This window comes from Ischnura elegans, chromosome 3 (assembly GCF_921293095.1).
Source record: "Ischnura elegans chromosome 3, ioIscEleg1.1, whole genome shotgun sequence".
Taxonomy (NCBI): Eukaryota; Metazoa; Arthropoda; class Insecta; order Odonata; family Coenagrionidae; genus Ischnura; species Ischnura elegans.
Window position 1 is genome coordinate 96,950,807 of NC_060248.1, and position 10,578 is coordinate 96,961,384.

Here is a 10,578-nt window from a genome sequence, read left to right on the forward strand (position 1 = left end):
CACCAGTTGCTTGCGGATCTAGTTGTTTTCCTGCTATGAGAAATGTCCATTAATTTTAACTCGTGTACTGCATAATACATCATCGCGTCAGCCCATCTCGTTAGACAATCTTTTTAATATTATACTAAAAAGGTTGGCTAACTAAAAAATTTTGAGCTGCGAACTTTTCCTGTGACATGCGTTACACATTTCCTATTTCACTATTAATGGAAACCTATATAATCAATATTTAAAAGCTTATATCCAATGGTTCCGAACATAACTACGACCACGTATGTAAACAAAAACACAAAGTCTTAAAATGTGTTTATATTCACCATGCTAGAATGCCAATTCTACCTAATTTCAAGGAGAATTGAATTTAAATTAACTAAAATTATACATTTTAAAAGAAGATGATAAATTCTTACCTATTAAGAATCCCCAAGGACGATCAACAGTTCCACAACGTTGGCCGCCATAGACTCAGTAAACTTCCCAAGCACCCTGGTAAACAATCGCGTAGTGGAGGATTGTTGCATTGTTGCACAAACTCGCATTAGCAGCGTTCCAGCAGCGTGCTGCAGGCATGCGCTGTTGATGCGCTGCAATTGCATGTTTCGCCAGCGCGCTGCGAAAGAGCGCTGCACAAGCGCTGTTACCGCGCTTCATTGAAACGGAAACGAACTTGCAGCTGTGAAACCCCTGTGCAGCGCTGCTGCAGCTATTCGTGTTTACTGGGAAGGCACCAAGGATTAGTATTGCCTTCTTCCAGTAACTTTTCCCAGGCTACTCTTTTCGCCTTCCTGATGTTTTCAATGAAGGTGGTCCAGGAAATGGTGAATTCGCGCCTCCAAAAGTCCAGGTCCGCGGCGTTGATTTTCTTTCGCTTCATGTATACTTTTTTATTTGATCTCATTTGAGCTCGCAAGTTGTCCAATTCAGTGCTCCACCAATTCACCTTTTTGTCTGTGGCCGTAGTAGTTGGAATGCTCGCTTTGCAGGTTTCAATTATTGCAGTTTGGATGTTTTCAGGGCTCGGTTGGTTGTCGATGTTTTCACATCGCTTAATTAATACGGAATCAAATTCTCTCCAGTTGGCTTTTCTAATGTTTAATTTGCTTTCCATGTTATTTGGGTGGTGTGAATAGATCCTGTCGTTTACTTTAAATGTGATTAAGCGGTCATCGCTTAGTGTTTCGTCGATCACATTCCAAGAAGTTATCCTATCTTCCAGTTTTCTGGTAAGGGTGACGTCAATGTTAGTTTCATGTCCAAGTGGTCCGCAGTATGTTGCAAGATCGCATGGCACGTTTTCCACTTGTAGCTGCCAACTCAAAATTAATTCCTCGAGGAGGTCACCTCTGCTGTCAGTAGTTCCGCTGTTCCAGAGGTTAGATTTCGTATTGGCATCCGCAACAATTATGGCTCTAGTATTAGGTATTTTCATGAGGGTATTTTCGAGAGGGTATTTTCGATGTGATTAATATACCCATCTATTGCGTCAGAAATTTTTAATTAAGAGTTAATTAATACGATTTCGCTGTTTTTCGTTTTGATGTTAACCCATTTACGGCCAAAGGTGCGAAAACGCACCATTTTTTAATTAGTTCGTGAAAAAATATTTACACCGTTATTTAATAGTTTTTCCATGGTAAGTTAGCCTTTAGATGGTAAACTTATTTTTAAAACCATTTTCTTTAATAATTTTGACGTGATTATTTAGTTATAATTTTTCAAGTGTACTAAATTTCTAGCTCATCGAGGGCTATCTACTTAATATTTTTTTACGAGTGCACTAAGAATATTTATGAATCCTAATACTAGTATTATAAGTGTACTAATAATGCTCAATTACTCAGATTTTTTAAAACCAAATAATATATTTAGAGATGTACAATTTTGACACTTGAATATAATGGTGCGTTTTCGCACCTTTGGCGTTTGGGGGTATGGCGGATTAGGACTGAGGCACCGTACCGAGAGACAAATGTAGCGAACCTTGGTCACTAATATTGTACGCCGCCCTGTAATTATTCGGTGAATCAATTTGATCCCTGTTGGGTTGTAAATATCATAAAATGTACTTTCTTATCTTATTGGTCTCACAGCTGTCGTCTTCTAAAATGTGGCTTCTTTTAGGCACTGTGTACTAATGAGCAGCTCGATTCCCCGCCACGAGACCTATCGGTTTTCAACTGTGTATAATGTACTGTTTCTCAAACAGCGCTGGTCATTCCAAAACGGATCACTGCTATGTATAGTTCAATGGATCTTACCTTCAAACACTAGAAGAAAGCTTCAAGAAGTTAGTCTCATTGGTCTATTCGCATTCGTTAGGTATGACGGGTGTAAATGGGTGATTCTACATCTTCAATATCAACGTTTCAGGCGACGTAGGGGTGAAAAAGTTATCTTTTTCATTTCATCAAATTTTCCGAGACTACTGTAGGTGGATAATATAAGAAGGTGTATGTCCACCCAATATATTTTGACCACTTTAGAGGAAACCCTGGATTCTGTGAATGACGCCACGGATGTTGACTAAATACCGCCAGACGTTAAGAACTTGACTGATGAAGAAGACGTCGATGATAACATTTGAACTGCGAAGCCGATTAACAATGACATCGCGGTAACAGTGCAAACGCATCGAGGCGATGGCATAGTGGAGCATCGGCTGAGTGCGCAAGAAGAAGAAGGAAAGCCATCAGAGTACCAAAAAAGATATCCAGTTGTCTGATAAAAGGCACTAATTTTCCAAAATGGAAAAAGGATATTGATGCTAAGTTTTTGTGTCGTCCAATATCAAAAGAGAAGGAATATGACGAAAAAATAAGACGTGAATTTGGAGGTATGTCTCCATCTGACATTTTCCTCCGATTTCTTGATGACGAGGTTTGGGAGGGAATGGTATATTTTTCAAAAAAAGTAATATATGTTACATATAGCAGTAGGAATCACTTATAATTAGTATTGTAGACTTGAGAAGTGTCTTGAGATTTTGACTCTCTCTAGGTATCATGTGCTCCTGCAGCAGGAATTGTCTACAGATATTATAAAGATAAATGGGTTGAATTAGTTCGTCAAACTATGAGTAGAAAGAGATAAAGGAAAATATCCACCTTTTCTCTCGACAAAACGGACAAATGTGCAAAACTGAGACCAATATTTACTGTGCTGAATGCTAATTTTTTGCAGTTTGGAATTTTTTCTCATAACCCTCCTAAGGATGAGCAAATGGTTCCGTATTTTGGACGCCACTCAGCGAAAATGCTGATACAAAATAAACCGGTTTGATTAGGGTTCAAATTATGGTGCCTTTGCTCTTTACCTCATACAATTTGTCTTCGTATGCAGGGGCTAAATAAATCAAACTCTAATGGAGTGAAGGTAGGATTAGGAGCTATCGTTGTTTCACATCTCTTGAAAATAATTCCCAATATTACTCAGCATCGGTTATTTATTGAAAACTTCTCTTATACATGTTCCTTGTTCCAAACACTGAAGGAAAGGCGATCCTTTGCAACTTGAACCACTCGGGTAACTGGAAAGTGCCCGCTTGAAGACTCTAAAGCTTTTGGAAAAAACCTCTAAAAATTGATCATGCTTTTGACGAGGAATCTGAGTTGTTCGCGGTCAAATGGAATGAAACCTCTGTTGTAATTGTGGCCAGCAACAAATAGCCAATTTACCATTTGAAAGAAAAGGCATAACTATTCCCCAGCTTCTGCCATTCCAATAATCCCACCGGTGGATTATACATCACGATAATGCAAACGCGAATTATAGAATCAAAATCAGAGGGAAAAGGTGGTGGTGGATATTGTTTACCAATTTACTGGAAAGTGTGTTAACTATTTCATTGAAATTCTATAGGAGGGCCAGTTGGCTCAAAATGTCTCCAATTGATTTCTCGAAGGTCATATGACGCGCTAACGACAATCAAAGGTGACCGATTCAGTTATGGCAATCACTAAGAAATACATGCAGAAGGACCATCAAATCCGAAAAAAGACAAACCTTCTCGTAATTCCTTACTAGCAGACACTAAAGAAGTTAATGCTGGTCATATTATCGAGAAAAAGGTAACAAGGAAAGGTGTAGGTAATGTAATAGGCACAATGTATATTTTTGGGTAAAATGTAATGCGCCATTATATTAAAATAATTTTCATTAATAAAAGGGATTTTTTAGAGTATGAACGGTTTATTAATGATTTTAAATACTAAATTATGCGTTTATATGTGTTTATAAATTAAAAAGGTGGAAAAGAAAAAGATTTTAGTTTTTCACGGTATGTTAACCAAAGTACCCAAATTCCGCCAAAGGTGCGAAAACGCACCATTATTTTTTTGGTATAAATAAATTTTTTAGAGCCTCAAATTTTTCAAAACTTCTTTTCTAGTATCTATTAAGACTAAATATGATGATTAATTCAAATATTTCTACCGAATATTAGCCTTGGCCGTTAATGGGTTAATACTTGTAGTGTTACCATCGGAGAACTTTAAGATACAGTGACTTGATTCGTTTGTTTAATACTATGACGCAGCTCCAGATCTCTTTTGCATTTGCATCATAGAATATTTCTCCATGGGGGAAAATTACTTTCCCATTGCAGAAATGTTTCTCGGGTTTTCCACCGGTTGATGTCGTCCATGTCTCCCGACGTTTCGATCCGCGACTTGCTGATCATCCTCAGGGGATCTTCCCCTGAGGATGATCAGCAAGATTCTTGGAAGATTCCCTGAGGATGATCAGCAAGTCGCGGATCGAAACGTCGGGAGACATGGACGACATCAACCGGTGGAAAACCCGAGAAACATTTCTGCAACTGATACGCCAGGAAAACCTAAGATCATACATACTTTCCCATTATGTGTGTACGGTTCCTATACTGCCAAAACATCTAACTGGTGTTCGGATGCTGTTTGCGCCAGATATTGCATAGCCGCGTATCATCTTCCCGCGTTGATTTGTCCTATTTTAATGCTTAGGCTATGTCCCGCCATAGCCGAGTCTTTGGCATTCCATTTCTCTTGCCTTGAGGTAGGCGGGGTGTTTCGATTTCCGGTCCGGTGTGCGTTTGGTTTGTCGACTGACGTGCAATGTAGACACTTTGGTTTATTTTCCTTATTAGGGCAGTCATCGAGTCTATGTTTCTCCGTACAATGCGGGCGTATACTTTGTCTTCCTACAATTCGTAGTTTTATGCCCGTAGTTTGGGCACCTCTTGGTCCGGCACCCTTTAAACTAGACTAGCCATTGAGGCCGGTCGTATTATATGCCATAGGCCTCAATATATGTTCAAACTATTATAACGTCGATAAAAAAGACGTCAATAAGAAAAACTTTCACAAAAACAAACAGTAAAGCTACCTGAAGACGCACAAACTAGAACTAGGTCGAAATAGTTCCAAATAAATCCGTAGAGGTCAGCAGGAGACTGCACTGCATGAAAACGTAAAAACGCGTGATCGGCACATAAGCGCTGGCGGCGGAAACACGTAAAAACACGTGTGCGGACCATAATGTGTTAAAACGCCTTAATATGGTAATGTAATCCTTAATTTTGCAGGATTCCCATTCTAAAAACACTTTTTCTTTACTAATCAATATATCTCTTATTTCCATACTACATTTAAAGATTTGATATTCCTTTTCTAGTTCTTCGGTTTTGAGTGAACTTTTTTGATTTCCTCGTAAAAATTTTCTTCCGGTAGGCTGAAACCTATGTTTTGTTCGTAAATTCTCTTTAACACTGTATCGGCTGGTATGCTTTTGGGAACGTCATAAATCATTATTTGTGGTTTTCGTTTGTTAATTTTCTCAATAATTAAACCTTTTTCTTTGAGTTTATCGTTGCCGATTATCCTTTCAATTTGTGTCTCCTTTTCGAGCTCCATTAAAATACCTTTCTCAATATTTCTAGTTCGCTTGACATTAATAATGATTTCAGCTGGGGTTATGGTTCTCTCAAGGATTTCTTTTACGCTCAGTTCTTGATTTCTATGTTTAATTGTTATCATCTGAGGAGCCGGTTTTTCTTTCTTAGCCTTAATTTTCTTATTTAGCCTGAAACATGTGGTCTTGTGAGAACTGATGAGTAGGCTGGTGCAGCTGATACTTCTGCTTTGGCCTTTACTTCTGTTATTTCTTTGATCATTTCTGCTCTTTCCTGATTTCTGCCTTCCTAATTGGATATTTTTATTGTCATTTGGAAAGCATTCTTTTCGATTTCTTTGATTCTTTTGACATGCTCATCAATGTTATTTTTGTTAAGCTTACCGTTTTTGAGTTGTGTCCGTAGGCACTTTTCAATTTCCTCTAATAATGTTTTATGTTGTAAAAGGAGTCAGTGGCTTCCATATTTTCTGCATTTTCTTCTAGTTTCTTTTCTTTTGGCCTTTTCGGGGTGGTTCCGTCTAATTCATCCTGACTCCTCCTTTTCTTCTGATTATCAGTTTCTGGCGGCGGTGTGCGAAGTAGCACGCTGGAGCGCCTGAAAGCCTGCTGCTCTACAGAGTCAGAGTCCTCTTTACCTTTTCCACTCATCTTACTCTTAACTGTAGAATTTAAACAATTAACACAAAGTAGAATACACTGCAGTTGCTGCGTAGGCAGTCCAGAAATTAACTGTTCAAATATTCACACAAAAGGTCTCTGCAGCTAAGCAGTCCAAATTTTATATATACACACACAATACACTTATACAAAGATACTAGCAATCAGATTGATAGACAGCAAAGAATTTAAATGTTCCTGCTCAGCTTGATACCTGAATTGGAAGAATTGAGTGATTCACAAATCAAGCTATTGAAACGACAGGTTTTAAGGGTCATTGATGACATTTCGGCCATGGACCACCACCATCAGCCACGGCCGTCGCACAGTGGGCTGAAATCGAAAAAAGCTGGCCAAAAATCATAGCTTCCATATTTTTATAATTAGCTCGACGAAATTTTTCCTACTATTCATATTTGGGTTATATAACGTGAATATAAAGACTTTTTGCCGAAAAATTGATCCTGGGAAATTTTTTAAACAAATTCGCGGAGACGAAAAAAAAGCAAAAATCGACTATTTGGACGGCTTCAGTTAAGAGGGAACTTTTAATTGAAATTAATAGTTAGGAATAAAAAAGTGAGTAGTTTACCATGAAATTTAATAATTTAAGTAACAATGTTCATACAAAATACATAAATTATTTTTTTTAACATTATTAATGATTTAGTCAACTAATTTTGCGTTAACACTTTGAAAGGACACACATAAGAAATCACCTAGCAAAAAATTTATACCATAAACCAAAATGCTACATAAAATTATTTATGAACCATAATATATTAACATAAATATATAAAACATAAGAAAACATTAGGGATAAATTTACCAGCCCACTACCAGTTTTCATCGGATTCCCAGCCGTCACTGTCCTCATCAGAAGTTGGCTCCTCTAATACAAGTAAGTTTCGTATATCGTTTGAAACATTTCTTTTAGCATATGTACCTACATACATAACTATTGGATATTAGATAATCCGAAGTAAGGAGGAGCCTTCGGAAGAGATCTCCCATTTCTTCTAAGCGCAAAATTTTTCGCGTGTGGTGCGCTCCGAATCTTTGATATCTTTGTGGAGAGATTCCAAAGCCCTCCTAAGAAAATTGGCCAATTGGAAGCACTGCTACCTTGGCAAGTGATGCTGCATGAAACTGCACTTTGTGCACCGTGGGAGGCATGTAGTATCACGGATACATATCCACAAAAAGGGATGCAGTTTCTGAGCAGTACCCGCTGAAATTGGCGTAATCTATCTCAAGTCCAGATGTCAGAGCTTTTAAAATAAAGGCAAACCTTGAGATGAGTTCCTCGCTAATGCCTATTTAAAAAGGAAAAAAAGTCCTCACCAAATCCTTCTTCCAAAAAATTTTAAATATTCATAACAAATTTTGGAATTAATAAATAAAAATCTATATAATATGATTTTTTGATGGTAAACATACCGGTAATTTCTGATGTTAGCTTAGGTTCAGAAAATACGTCGGGCTGTGTTCCCATCATTAGTCGTGCCTTGACCATGCTTTGACAAGGAGTCTCAAGAAGGGATTCATGCATATCTGTTGGGAGCGGTATATCCTTCTCTAAACAACATCGAAATTTTACTACAAACCTGACACTGGTTCACTTGCATTCTTTCCATATCTGGATATACCCATTGAAAACGTATTTATCCATGACATTCTTCAACATTTCCTTTGTCTTCTCGTCTTTCACCAATTTTAACTTATCTGAAAGATATTGTAGGGCAATTCACGTTTTGAAGGCAGCGAATTTCCACTTTCATTAACAATAACGTCATGTATTTCTTTGCAGGTTACTTTCATGCGCTCCATTTTCTCTCATCCGAAATATTAACAATTAAATCACCGCGTAAGGAATGCGAAATTAGAACATATTTCCCTAAACAATACACAGGATCACAGAGATATTTTACTTGGAAAACGTACCTTTTTATCGTTCCAAGATATCCTTCACTAGTGGTACTTAGTTCGGCCTCAACGCTGAAATGTCACGATATAGGGAAAAAAATCCTCGCTCTTCGCTTCCATAGCACAGGCACGCACATTCTTTCGCACTCACGAAGACAAAATGACTAATTTTCTTGGTAAAATTGTGGAAGAGAATAGTTTTCAACCAATTGGAAAGAAGCATTTGTGGAAAACCCCGTGCGAAGGGAAGCGATCCTCAACAGTGCAATAACTCTTCCATAGATCGAGGCAATAAAGCAATAAGCGGCATTTCTACAAAGGGACAGTTATGAAACGAGTAGAGAACTTCTTTAACGCCAGATAAGAATCATAACACGGTGGTTGGGTTTTCGGGTACAATAGGGATTAACGTGGTCGGCAGGGTAGTGCCCGCCGCCACTGTGCGGGCGGCGCTCCGCCACACGTGTGCCCTTTCCAGTGTCTGAGCTGATGGGAGTTATAAAAGGTCTAGAAGAGTACGGATAGCAGAATATGCAAGTGTGTAGTGTTAAGAACTGGGCTTTCCAAGAATTAACATATAATTCTTTGCAGCCGCCCGCTTCCCGGGACAAGAATCTGACTTGCCGGCGCAATCGTTGAGTCCAAAGACTTATGAAGGAAATCGTAATGTGCCCTTGGAAAAATTGGAACAATAAGACTAATATGGCATGCTAAATGTATACAGAGTATATAAGAGTAGACAACTCTAATTTCGCCTCACTTTTGGCGAATTATCGTCGACTACAGCTAAGTCTGAACAAAGGATAGCATCTAACCACCGCGTCGGGCGGTTGGACATTCATGCACGTAACTTGATGGGAGAGGCGGGGTGGCAAATTGGGGCAGGATTTTTCAATTGATAACTAAAGTTGACACTTCATTTTATAACGTGGTGCTAAACACTTCGTGAAGCAAAGTGAAAAACATCAAGTTTTTCTCTACATTATGCTAAGAATACGTGAAAAATAGGATATTTTAATTGTTTAAATAAAACTTATAAATATTATCGCTATAATTAAAACTTTCACTACAATGGATTCCAAAAATGTCAATTTCTATTATGTAATGATTTAAATTTAGGCATTTGTAAACATAACGCAACAGTAGAAAAAAACTTCCGTCAATTTAAAAAAAAAAATGGGGAAAAAATTTTGCGATCATTTTTCATTAAATTGACAGATGCCTCCTGCTTTAAAAAAATTAGTTATAAATAAAATTATTTCAGTAATGTGGTCACTGATCATTCTATAATTTGAAAATATATTAGTTTTTTCCAAATTAAAAAGTGAAAAAAATCATTTTTGGCCAGCTTTTTTCGATTTCAGCCCACTGTGCGTCGTCAGCTCTTACAGTGCTCACATCCCCATCTATGTCCGAATCAAGAGACTCGCAAATGGACGTGACTCACATCTCCAATGTAGTTGGTCAAAAGCATAGTGCAGATTTTTATTAGGCCTTTTCTCAAAGTATTAAAGGAACTAATATGTAAACACGTTTTCCTCAATTTTATTTGGTTTTTATCTATTGATCATTTCATATTTTTTGCTACTGTAATTTTTAATGACAATACAGTTGAGTTGTTAAAGTTACCTAAGAGTGAGCATTATTCTTTCCTGTGCAGGAACGCAATCCCTCATAGGTGTGTCCATCTTCTCCAAGGAAGGACCAATCAGTCTTGTAAGTTCCAAACAGGAGTTTTTTCATTCTGTAAAAATATTTAAATTTCCTATCCGACTGTGACAGCTCTCTAGCTGCTACAAATAGCCTAGAATTCACATTCTTGCTCAAATAAGGGTGAACCCAATGCTCCTATTGCACCCTTCGCCGTCTTCGGTATTGATAGTAGTTAACAACGTCTTCTTCGTCTGAGTCTGACATAGTAAGCGCACACGGCTACTCCAAGGCCTTAAAAACAACACGTGTTAACTGGATTGCACAATAGACGCAACTGATTCACAACAGCCCTTTGCCAGTACACCCGTGTGCCGACAGAAGTTTTGTTTCAGTTGCAAACAGGTTTCAGACGCAATTGGTGTTCAACGGTAGTTGTCAAATAGTCACACCGTG